This window comes from Typopeltis vanoorti, chromosome 5 (genome assembly GCF_054136105.1).
Source record: "Typopeltis vanoorti isolate ZY-2024b chromosome 5, IOZ_Tvanoo_1.0, whole genome shotgun sequence".
Lineage (NCBI taxonomy): Eukaryota > Metazoa > Arthropoda > Arachnida > Uropygi > Thelyphonidae > Typopeltis > Typopeltis vanoorti.
In genome coordinates, this window is record NC_143553.1 from 131,420,610 (window position 1) to 131,434,507 (window position 13,898).

The 13,898-nt window shown below is 37.4% G+C and overlaps 1 protein-coding gene and 1 non-coding gene across 5 annotated transcripts in view; both read right to left on the minus strand.

The window, feature by feature from the left end:
- The window catches only part of Sfxn2 (sideroflexin 2), a 401,343-nt gene that overhangs the window by 110,306 nt on the left and 277,139 nt on the right, over window positions 1–13,898 (minus strand). The window lies entirely within an intron of this gene.
- Window positions 4,327–4,399, minus strand: TRNAK-CUU (transfer RNA lysine (anticodon CUU)). The gene has a single exon. It is a non-coding gene; the product is annotated as a tRNA-Lys (tRNA).

The following is a 13,898-nucleotide window of genomic DNA, read 5'->3' on the forward strand; positions in this document are numbered from 1 at the left end:
AAGTCACTGACCGTTCTCGCTCCCACCACTCCATCAGGCAATGCATTCCACGGCTCAACCACCCTCCACACAAAGAAACCACTCCTTACCCTCTTGCTCACAGTTTCCTTTCGTAACTTCCAGGGATGGCCTCTTGTCATCACTCCTTCCCGCTGATCAACCAAGCGAAAGAACTCCCCAGTGTCAACCCTGTAACCACCTCTCAACAGTTTAAAAGTCTCAATCATATCACCTCTCCTTCTTCTATCTGCCAAACTCTGCAGTCCACATTCTCTCAGCCGATCCTCATAACTATCCTTGTACAGTCCTGAAACCATCTTTGTCATCCGTCTTTGTATCCTTTCCACAGTTAATTTATCCCCTTCAAATCCTGGGGACCAAATCTGAGAACAATAGTCCAAGTGTGGTCTGATCAGAGACTTATACAACGGAATGATAACCCTCTTATCTCTGCAGGTCAGTGTCCTTCTCATAATAGCAGCAATCCTCTGTGTTACCTTCACCACCTTTGCAATATGTCCCCTAAACTTCAGGTTTCTATCAATCATCAACCCCAGATCTCTTGTCTCTCCTACTTCCTCCAGTATAACTCCTCCCATAGAGTATGCAGCATCCCATCGATGTTTCCCAAACCTCAAGACCTTACATTTTGCTGCATTAAACTGACACCCCCATTCATTTGCTCATCTATCTAGCTTATTTAAATCCTCTTGCAGGGCTACCACATCTGCGCTATTACTAATAATCCTTCCCAGCTTCGAATCATCCGCAAACAACTGAATATCCCCCTGCAATCCACTGGCTATGTCATTGATATAAAGGTTAAACAATATAGGTCCTAGTACTGAGCCCTGTGGGACCCCACTTGTAACCCTCTGCCTCCTGGAAACTGCTCCACCATACACAACTCTCTGATACCTATCAGACAGCCAATCCTGAATCCAGTTGACCAATCTGACATCCAGACCCATGTACTGCAACTTAAATATCAGCTTATCATGTGGCACCCTGTCAAATGCCTTCGCCAAGTCTAAGAAAATTGCAGTATATGCCTTTCCCTCATCTAATGCTCTTGTAACTTTATTATAAAAGGCTAGCATATTGCTAAAACAAGAGCGTCCTTTCACAAATCCATGTTGATTCTCACAGATAACATTACCCTCATCTGCCCAATGCTGTACACGGTCCCTCACTACTTTCTCCAAGATCTTAACAACTACTGATGACACACAGACTGGCCTATAATTAGACACTTCTAGTCTGTTACCACCCTTATGCAATGGCACTATCTTACCTTCCTTCCATTCCCTGGGCACCTTTGCCAAAGCCAGACTTTCATTGTAAAGCCACGTTAAAGGTATTGTCAATTCGCTAGCACATTCTCTCAAAACTCGTGGCGAAATACCATCCAGTCCCACAGCTTTACTGACATCCAGAGTACTCAGTATCTGAAACACACTCTCCTCCTGTACCTCCAGACCTCGTACCAGTCCTATCCCTCTAGCATTAAAACTGACTCCTCTAGGATGAAATACTCCAATAAAGTGTTCATTGAACAATTCCACTATGTCCTCTGCATCAGTCACTCTATTCCCATTTTTATCCCACAATATCATTCTTCCACAGTCATTTCTCCTCCTACTGGCCACATAGCTAAAAAATTCCCTAGGATTTTCTTTGGATCTTAGGGCCAATCTCCTCTCATATTCCAGTTTCGCTTTCCTTACCACACGAGTCACTCTTCTGGCCTGTGTCTTATATTCTTCACCCATCCTCTCTTCACCTGTCTCCTTATATCTCTTCCATAGCCTCTTTTTCGCATGCAGTTCCTGTTTAATGTTGTTTGTCATCCACTTTACTCCAAATTGCGCCCTCTTCTTCACTCGTGGTATACAACTTACCATTGCTGATAACAAATATTCTTTCACAATTTCCCACGCACTGGTGATATCCCGGCCGTCCAATTCCTCCCTCCATGAAACTTCCCGAAGTTGACGTCTAAGACTATTATAATCACCTGCCTTATAATTCCACATAAGTTCCCGTCTCTTTGATACTCCTGCATGTCTATTCATTTTCCATGTCAACACCATATGGTCACTCTCTTCTGGCATCTCCAACTGGTGGGAGAGACGTCAACTCAGTTATTATCAACTCTTCTGATGCTATAACCAAATCCAAAATTTTTGAACCTCTTGTTCCCTCTGTTACATGTTGCCTAAGACATTTGTCCCTCAAGAATTCTAGAAATTCCATTCCCCTATTGTTACATGCATGTTCCTCTCTCCAATTTATACTACTGAAGTTAAAATCTCCCATAACAATCATTCTTCTTGCACTTGCCAAACTTAGCTGTCTAAACATCTCCTGGTCCCCATCCTCTGTGCTCCTGGGTCTGTAGCAACACCCCACTAAATATCCTGTCTTGCCTACCTCTAGCTCACACCATACGCTCTCAAAATCATTTGTCTCACTTCCTTCCAAATTCTCCACTCTTAGAGGACATAGGTCATCACTTATCATAAGCAGCACCCCACCACCACGCTTTCCCATCCTATCCTGACGAAAAATGCTATACCCAGCGACTTCTATTCCTGTTTTTATATCCTCTTCTGTCAACCACGTCTCAGTGATCGCAATAATTTTTGGCCAGGCTGATGCTATCTGCGCCACCAATTCCTCTCCCTTATTCCGGATACTCCTGGCATTAGTATACAGCATATAAATGCCATTGTTTCTATACCCAGCCTTATCCCTTCTAGACTCCACTAGGCTCAGTGTTACCTGACATTGTCTCCCTTCTCCCAAGTATCCATTCCCACAAGAGGCCACCCCTGCTATCATCCTCCCTGGGACACACTGACTCGTTCAGAACAGCAATCTCTCCAGATGCCTACGCCCTTCCTCATTCAAATGTAAACGGTCTCTCGCATACAACTCCTCTCTTTCCTCAAACGCACTCCAAGCATCCACATATACCAGTCCTCTCTTGTCACACATTCTCGCTATTATGCCATTCAATATCACCGCTCTTCTGCTCAGCTCATCATTATCATACCTAGGCAACATGCACACTATTTTTCCTCTCTCTGTCTTCTTCCGTACAGTCTCAAGCAAAAATCTCATATCTCTCGCTGCCCGACTTACATTACCACTCAAGTCATTCGTTCTTACCATCACAATCATCTCATCCACCCTTTCACCTCTCTTAATTGCCATAGCCACCCTTTCTATTGTTCCTCCTGGCAAACACTCCTCACGCATCCTATCTTGAACACCACGGATCATTGAGTCGCCATACATTATACCTCTTACCATTCCCTCGCTCCTATTGTTTCCATTCTCTCCTCTTCTTTCATTCCCATACCTCTCTCTTCTACTGTTTCCATTCTCTCCTCTTCTAGCATTCCCATACCTCTCTCTCATTCCATCTCTCCTACCGTTTCCATTCTCTCCTCTTCTAGCACTTCCATATCTCTCTCTCATTCCGTCTCTCCTACTGTTTCCATCCTCTCGTCTGCTAGCATTCCCATACCTCTCTCTCATTCCCTCTCTTCTACTGTTTCCATTCTCTCCTCTTCTAGCACCCCCATACCTCTCACTCATACTCCTTAAATTCTCTCTCTCTCTCCTACTCTGATTTGCCTTGCATTTATCTCTTCCATTCTCCTAATCTTATCTTTCATACTTCTGCTCTCATTCACTAGACATTCCACCTCCTCTTTCAACTCATCTATCTCCCTCTGCAGGTCAGTCACTCTTAATTTAAATTCACTCTCCCATACAAAACCATCTCCTAAACTTCCACAGTCACTCACACCTTCCACACTATCAACTATTATTTTCTCATTCGCTCCTATCATACTACTTGTCTTCCTATTCTCCGTTCCTGGAGCAACAAAGTCGGATATCGATATATCTAATGTATTTATTTCCTCCAACTGCCTGCATTTGGCGCACATACGCTCTCCACTCTCTTTAACAAGCCACATATGTAATTCCCGAGAAGCATACATGCCGCAAGTACTGCATGCCACAAAGTCCTTTATGATATTGCTAGTAATTGAGTTTTTAAATGGCGGAGGACTTGGCGTTACGCCACTTGCGACTGCTGCTGAATCCACCATCATTCCTTACTGCCGAGTAGCGTAATCTTTAATAATTATTCAATTAATAAATAAGTTGGGAAAAAAGTACAAACATCAGAACATTTAAAGTACTAAATATAATTAAATAAATGAAATATAACTAAATACAGTAACTTAGCTTCGTTTTGTCTTCCACCGTTACGCGTTCGATTCCGACGGTACCAACCCAAAAATAATACGCCCAACGTGGGGCTCGAACCCACGACCCCGAGATTAAGAGTCTCGTGCTCTACCGACTGAGCTAGCCGGGCGCTTAAAAACAAGTACGCCGTCCTTATACTGCTGGACCTAACCAAAGCATTTGACACACTTGAACATGACATACTACTGATATAAGTATAATGTTTGTATATTGCTTCTTTATTTGCTTCTGGAACTATATATTTTAGGCCCTTATGTCTACTAAGGAAAGCATCTTGTTTGATATTTACTTATTCGTTGTCGTTTTTTATGAATGATAGTACCCTATAGACGTATAAATATCTAAGGGATAGTATGTTTAGTATGGTGTATTTATTACAGATTGCAGTATCTTTATATTTGTTTCTAGTTAAGATTTTAATTACTTTATGCTGAGTCAAGACTAAAGGTTTCAGCGTAGTGCAATAGATTCCTTCCCAACTTAATATACCATATTGTAGTGCACTTTGAATCCAGGCAGAATATAATATTTTTAGCATATTTAAATTTAAGAATCTGTTCAGGTAGTAAAGTCTGTTTAACATAATCCTTACTTTATTTACGACATCGGTAAGTTTCCAGCTTAAACCACTATCAATTTTTAATCCCAAGTAAGTTATTACAATGACTTTTTCTATTTTCTTGCAGTTGCAATTTGAATTTGTCCTGAAATTCAAATCATGCAAAATTAATTGTGCAGCGAAGTTCATTTTGCCAGTTGTATTTCGCAAGTTAAAATTTACGTATTTAGTTTTTGAGACATTCAGACTGAGTTTGTTTGACTGGAACCAATTTGTTACTTTCAAAAGATCAGCATTCACGATTTGTTTTCATTTGTTCGGCTGTGTCTGTAGAGAAAATTAGTACTGTATCACCTGCAAAAGTATTTATTTTACTGTTTAGCTTAAGATTGCAGAAGTCATTGATATAAATATTAAATAAAATTGGTCCCAAGACAGATCCTTGTGGTACACTGCAGTCTACTGTTTTGGAGCTGCTATAGCTGTTGCTTATTTTTACAATTTGTGATCTGGCATTTAAGTAATTTTTGAACCAGTTTAGGGCAGTACCTCATATTCCTATGACTTCTAATTTTTTATTAAAATTTCATGTGAAACAGAGTCAAAAGCTTTGTGTATATCTAGAAATAGTATATTGCATATATCTAGAAATAGTAAATTTGTATTCAAGTAGCTAAATTGAAAAATACACCTAAACTTCTTTTTACGCGATAGATATACGTTCTTAAAAATTACGCGTAAATAGAATTCACGTAAAAAAAAGAACTACTGACTCCATAAAAAAAGTGAAGATTGGTTCCAAACCTGAAATATAAGCAAAATAATGAGAAAAACAAACATTAAATTCGTTAGGATCATAAGATTTTTATTTACATTTCATGGAGAACACACATATATATAATGAATTTTAATAACTTTAAAAAAAACATATTCATTTCAGTTGTTTGCTAAGGATTCTATCAAAAAATTATGTTATTCGCTATCAGTTTCTGACAATAAACGCAAAAGCTTTCGTTCTCGTGAGACTGTAATATCACTAGAATTACTAGATATGGTATTATCATCATCGACTTCCACCTCAACTTGTGGAATTCTTCTTGTCATGTCTTGAACAAAAGTACTACTGGTTGTTTCAGTAGTTTTAAGCATGGACTCAGTTATTAATCACTGTGTTGATGCTTTAGATAAGTCGCAATATAATTCTCTGTATGAAGACATTAACAACTTAAGCTCATGTGAAAACTTCCCAGCACGTTCTTCATTTGGATCATGTTGGCAAAACAATTGCCTAAATTACTGGCCAGTTTAAGACCTTTAATTATATCAGTAGTAAAAGTAGGATTATCTTGATCATTATCATTAACTTCTTCGCTTTCAGGAGTCTCAGAAACAATCTCCACTATTTCGTCTTTGCTAAGAGGTTCATCAATTAACAATTTTTCAATATCTGCTGACATAAGATCATCAAATCCTTCTCCGCCAATTTCACATGCCAAACTTATTATATTGGGGAATTCTGCAGTATAATTGAAGAGAACAGGAGCATTCTCTTTAACACATGCGGACCAAATAGCTTTCCAGTGTGCATTCATATTTTCTGGTCTCAATTCAGATAACAATAACTGAACCTGATCAATACAATCCATAATTGGAAATTTTTTCCACACATCCATAACTGACAGTTTTCATCATCATTTAGCTTGTTCAAAACGTACTGAAATGTTCGTCTGACATAATATGTTTTAAAAGTCGCAATTATACCCTGATCTAGAGGTTGTAGCAATGATGTAGTATTGGGTGACAGGAAAAAAAATTGCACATTTGGGTGTTCTATAGCAGGATGACCAGGTGCCTTATCAAGAATCAAAAGCTCTTTAAATTCGAGACCCTTGTCATTCAAATAGCATCTAACTTCTGGCACAAATTGTTTGTGGAGCCACTCAGTGAAAATATCAATGGTCACCCAAACTTTTTTTGTTGGCCATCCAATGAACTGGCAATTTTTGAAAATCTATGCTTTTCATTGGCCGTGGTCTTAATGATCGATTTATGAGCAGTGGTTTTAACATCCGATCTCCTAAAGCGTTCGAACAAAATAGAAGTGTTATGCGATCCTTTGCTGCTTTGGACCCACCAACAGTTTTTTGCATTTTTGATACGTAAGCTCTGTTTGGCATTTTTTTCCCAGAAATGGCCGGTTTCATCCATATTCCAAACTTGTTCACAAGCATAACCTCCATCTTCAATGATTTTAGCAAGTTTTTGTGGAAATGCTTTAGCAGCTGTTTCATCAGCAGAAGCCGTTTCACCTTTAATTTTTATATTATGAAGAGTATGTCTTTTAATAAACTTAGCCAGCCAATCATTGCTTGCATGAAATTCATATTTTTTTCCTCGATTGAGGTGAAGTATCTGGCTGCAGTTTTTTAATCAGTTCATAAAATCTCAATGCTGATTGCTGGATGGAAATTCCGTCAACTGGCATTCTTTTTTTGTACATTATCTTCTATCCACATCACTAAAGCTTTTTTGGCCTTTTCTAGATCAACATCTCTTGTGTATGATGATAATTTTGCACTCAATTTTGTACCAGAATATACCACTTTTCTAATAGCCTCTTCATTTTTCTTTATAGATCTGACAGTTGATTCACGGACTCCAAAATGCTTACACACAGCCGTCGCACCCCTTCCCCAGTTTGAAGACGATCTAAAATTTGAATTTTTATATCCAAGGAAACGGCTTTTCTTTTTTTTTTTTTATTTTGGTTATCGGCAACATCATGTGAGGGCTGGATTATAAAATATTTGGTTAATGAAATGAAAGTTTGAAAATTACATATGGCTTACCATTTATTATTTCTTGGCAAAATTATTAATTTTATAATGCAATTTTCATTTTGATTTCACTTAAAAAATGCAAATGCAAAAAATGCAGTAACTGTGTTGTCTACTCAAACACCAAATTCAAACTGCTAAGAACTGCTTTTTTTTTAGTGCAGTCAGTTATGTAATTTGGGGAATTCCCAATAAATGAAATTCGTAAGAATTTAGAATTTTCTTGATTGAAATGAGAATGCAATTCTACAAAATTCTCAGAATTTTCTTGAATTATGGATTTTTTCCTAACTTAGACTTTAGGTTGGTCACATAAAAGTGAATAAAAATCGCGTAAAAAAAATTATTTTTGATATCCCAATTTGCATAACTCCAAATTCACGTAAAAAAAATTCGCATAAAAAAAGCGGTTTAGGTGTATAGAATATCATTTGTAAAATAAATGTTGTATTTGTATGATTAAATGTACATAAATTTCTAAATATATAGTTTTAAACGGTCATGACAGGTAACCCTCGTATAACGCGGTACTTATACAATGCAGTTTCAATATAAGGTGGTCTACAAATTGCAGTAATTCTCGTAGACAGGCTTATACGTCGGTTATGCATTTCTAAATCACTTAGGGAATTGAACAACGTAGATCCGAATATAAATTAAATTATACTTTAATAAATATTTCCGATATTTCAGCAACGTCACGTTGCCATTTTCAAAAGGAACTTACAAAAAGGCACACGCACGCAGGCACTACAACACAGTAACTGAGAATGAAGATATGAAGCTATCGTTCTCCTAGAAGTCCTGATGGTGCCCTCTAGCGGGCTAAGTAGGTGATCTTGGCCATTAGGCTGAAGATTTGCTGATGTATGCCTCCCAAATTCGGGGCAGTTTAATATTTTTCGGATTTTTTTTTGGGGGGGGGGGGGTAGCCATTGGCTGAAAAGGTGTTAAGGATGTAATTTAGTTCAGTGTTTAGGGCCATGTCGTTAGAACAGATTAGTTTAGTCCTGTTGTATAGTGTTTTCACCACTCCATATTGTTGTGAGGGGGAGGGGGAGATTGTTGGTGAATGTATCTGCCTGTATAGGTGGGTTTTCTATAAACTGAGAAAACCAAGGTTCCATCAGGCTGGCGGGTGACTAGTGTCTAGGAAAGGGAGGCTGTTGTTTTCCTCTTTTTCCAGGGTGAACGTGATTCTGGAGTGTTGGTTGTTTAAGTGTGTAAGGAAGGAGATCCAAAAAATATTAAAACCTACAAACCACAGCCCCCTCCACAACAAAGATTACTCTAAATCCATCGCCATTCCCTACATCTGAGACACCTCGGAAAAAATTACCAAAATTTTTAAAAAACATGACCTCACCTCCTGTTACAGGCCTTACAGAAAATTGGCATTGCTTATCCGCTCCACCAAAGACTTCCCCTACACCTACCTGGTGTATACCAGGTCCCTTGCAGTTGTAAACTGTCGTACTTTGGCCAAACAGGCAGGACAGCGAATATCAGAATTTCTGAACACAAGGACTACATCCGGTTTCATAAGTACAGCCATTCTGGTCTTGCAGACCATGCTCTGGATACATGCCACAGAATACGGTGGAAGAAAGCAACAGTAATACACCGTAGCAAATACAAATTCGAAAGACTATTTATGGAATCAGCCTCAGCCCAAAGAAACTCTCCAGACCTCAACAAATTTGGTTGTATGTGACTGCTCCAAATCTGGGAGGCATACATCAGCAGACCTTCAGCCCAACGGCGAAGAACACCTACTTAGCCCGCTAGAGGGCACCATCAGGACTTCTAGGAGAACAATAGATTCATATCTTCATTCTCGGTTACTGTGTTGTAGTGCCTGCGTGCATATGCCTTTTTGTAAGTTCCTTTTGAAAATGGCAACGTGACATTGCCGAAATATCGGAAATATTTATTAAAGTATAATTTAATTTATATTCGAATCTATGTTGTTCAATTCCCTAAGTGATTTAGAAAATGTAGTAACCCTTGTTCAACGCGGTACTTATACAACGCAGTTTTGACAAAAACACAGTCTAGAAATTGTAGTAACCTTTTATCTTATCATATATTTTTCACCGCGCAACTTAAAAATCAAATTTTATCTTCGTTAAATTTGTGTCTGCCCGTATCATGTAGGTGGTTATAAGTAGCGAATTTATATTAGGGAAAACACCCTTTAGCATGCACGCATATACGTCAATTGTATACCGTATAAAGTGTTTATTGTTGAAAATTGTCTTCGTATTCCCAGGAAAGTGCATTAAAAATCATAAGTGTGTTATCTCAAGCTGAGAACTTTATTTTCTGGTGAGTTACATACATAATTAATATGTAATGCTTTTTTATGTAAAAAAATTATTTTTATAGTAATGGCCATAAATTGCATTGAAAGGGGAAAAAATGAATATTGAAAAGAAAATTCGTCTCGAAGAAAATTTCTCTCAAAGAAAAAAAATTAAAATCATGGATTGGTTGAAAAATGGAGAAAAACCAGTTGTTGTAAGGACTTTGAATTTAAATGAATCAAGAATTCAAACAATCAAACACAATGAACATAGAACATAAAATCCAAGAAAGTGTTTATTGCTGGGTCAACGGTAAGTGCAAAGCTCGTTGCTCGTGTACGCAATTTTCTAAGAGAAAAATGAAGAAATCTCTAATGATTTGGAAAGATGCACTCAAAAGAAAATTCCTTTAGATGGAAATCTTATTAAACAAAAAACTCTCAACGTTTATAAACATTTATAATGCAGACCAGGTGTTCAATGTTGATGAATCTGGGTTATATTGGAATAAAATACCAAAACACACCTATATTTCGAAAAATGAAAGATCAGCTCCTGGATTCCAAGTTTTCCAAAGACAGAATTATTCTACTGTTTTGTAGTAATGCATCCTATGATTACTAGATAAAACTAATGTTTATTAACTGATCCTCAAATCCTCGTGCTATGAAAGATTAAAATATGCACTTATTTTTTTTTGCCTAAAACATTTATGCATTATGTGCAATGAAGCTTAATTACAATTTGTAATTTTTATAATTTTATACTATGTATTTGTGTCATACTTTATATGTTTTCTTAACTTACATGAATTACCTGAATTAAATAAAAATATATTTTTGTTGCATATGTCGTTGTTTATATAATTTTTTTTTTACAAAACTGATTTCGGAACATAACCCTACTTTTTGTATATGTGATCTGAGTCTCGCATAATGCGATTTATATAATGCGGCATTTCTATGGAACCTAACATCCACGTTATATGAGGATTACCTGTAATCCATTATTCCGATAATCAGATTTCAATCACACCTCTCACTCTCTGAATGATAACAAGAGCAAGTGAATTTCAAGACCGGCATTCACCCCTGTTCACAAATGTCCCAATCAATGACACAATCCTATTACAGAGCAAATTCCCTCCTGATATCACAGTGCTCTTTCCGCATGTGCTATGTTCTGGCTATCTTGTGTGGCAAAACACTTTCTACTTATAAAAAAGAAGGCACAGCAGATAGCTTTGCCTTCTTTTTGTTAATGTAGTGTCAAGTGCCTCAACATCAAACAGTTAATGTTCCATGTTGAGGCAGGTAATCCTGATTTGAAAAAACTATCAAGTTTTTTTGGAACATTTGAATTGTGTTGTTTATTTTATAATTAACTCCTTAAAATTACAAAAATGTGTGTAATATAACTGCCACAGACAGTGTTATGTACCTTTTTTACTTCCTTTACTATCTATATATATTTTTATTATTATTATTATTATTATTCAGGCCTCCAAGGAGTCAAAAGACTCATCGAGGGAGGTCCTTTCTAAGACAAAGTCTGTCAAGACTCATCGAGGGGAAGTCCCCCTCTGAGAAACACAAAGTTTATCATACCACTCACTCATACACAGTTATTTCCCTTCTAGCTTCTGTAATAGTTTTCCAATAAATCTAGCAAATCAGCTATCACCCTTCTATCCTTAAACAACTAAAATTCAGGCCGCTCTTAAGTTTAGTCACGTGTAATTCTTTCATTCATAAGGGCTTTGTCTAAGTATGGAAGAAGGCCTTAAAATATAACCTCTGAGACAGTCCGTCTGTTAAATATTGACGAATTTATATTTTGCTGTGCCAGCCAATACATAGGATAGATGAGGCTCTTATCCAAGTTGGCTCTCTCAGAGTATTACACAGTGATGAACTTTCTAACACTAATTCAACTAATCTCAATTCACTTTGTCTTTGCATGCAGTCGTGGTCTGGAGAATCAAACTATGTTCATAATCCCTCCCGCTAGGTTCGATACTAATTTTATGAGTGGCTATTTGAATTCATAAGACAGGCTAGATTCAGGCGAATGCTATAAAACGTACTTATTTAGGTTCAAAAGATATACATGAGAAAATTTAAGTACATGGTTAACATAATCACTTTCCTAGTAAAATTCTGATATCATTACTAACACAAGAATACAGGCATAATAACTAGATCCACAGAATTTTCTATAAACATACAAACTTCTGGCTTAATTTAACATTATCTTCAATCACTTTCTGATCACTACTCATATCTCACAATATGTCTAAGTTATCTCACACACAGATCCCTTCTACGGAGACATTCTTCAAAACAGGGACAGGTCACTGCCAAATTGGGATAATCTCTAACGTTTGCTACAGTATGTCCACACACAAATTAACCTATAGAGTTCACTCAAATCTTTAATTGGAAATCAGATACTTTAACATCCTACGTTACTGTCCCCTGGAATGACTTTCTGTTCTATCATCAGCCTTGTCTGGACATCAAGGCACCGTTGTTCTGCGATTCTCCGGATCACTTGTGATAACAGCATGGCGTAGTTCCCCGAGTCGATAAGGCGATGTGCCACTCAGAAATTTCTCTGGTACCGCAGGCACACATCTGGATTACTGGTCACTCGATATGGCTTAGCTACTCTGTTATGAAGAGATAGCTAGCCTTGCCTCGCAAACATCGATAGGCCTCTCACGACTTCTACAGCCTACCTGGAATCTTCACGTTGGCGGAGAGTGCGAGCCAACATCCACGAGTGCAGGAAACAGGAACCAAAAAGCCCCGTGTGGGGGGAGCTTGACCATTATATTTTTCCCCTTTTTCTCGGAGATTCTTGTGCTTAGCTACGTTTTTTACCGCATGGCACTCATCCACGTATGCGTGGCATTCTTCCGAGAATTTTTCGCTTCACTTTCCTTATAATTTCTCTTTCCCTTAGGCCATACGTTATACTGGACGGCTAAAGTGTGACCCTTGGACTTTAGCTTACACTCAACTTGTTTGATACAATACATAGAATGGGATACTCTAATTAAATTATAATCTTATATAAATTCCTCTATTTGACTCTGTACAAACAGGTTAAGTCTCACATTCCTTATGCTAAACATTTCTTCAGTTTTGCCTTAAAGTTATAATGTAAAATTTTATTTCCTTGCTAAAGCACAACATTCTCTGCCTACAACTATCTTTAATTGTAATTCCTGAATAAAATAATCTTTTGTTCCAACTTTTGATTATTCAGGACACAACAACAGTCATTCCACGTGACAAAAGAACCAATTACAGTGCGATTGGTGTGATCACGTCCTAATCATTCACCAAACATGTTTTATGAACGGTGACTCATTTATGTTGACTAAATTACTACATTGTTTTTCCAATATATGATAGCCTATTTGCTAAAATTTGTTAAAAATAACAGGAAATTAATAACAAAAAATAACCTGTTAATTTAATTATAAGCAAATCTTGGTTAAAAGCATTTTAAAATTAAAGGGTGCTAATTTTCACATGCCATACGATCCAGAAATTTGTCTGTTAAATCCGAATTCCATTAATTCGAGATCCGTTAAATCGAGGGTTTACTGTATCAGTAAAAGTTAGCAAAATATTCTGGAGGCTGTTAAAAAAAGTTCAGAAATGGAGGAAAGAGTGCTTTAAAAGGAATCAGAGATGACAAAGGTGACACTGGAGAGAAAGATATCCTTGAGGTATGGAGTAATTACTTCAAAAAATTGCTAAATGAAACAAGTAGTGACAGCGCAGTAGTAAAAAACACTGACCAGGCATGCAATCAGGATTACATATCCATACTTGAAGGAGGAAAAAAAACCATTAAAAGCCTGAAATGTGGAAAGGCAGCTGGAGTAGATGA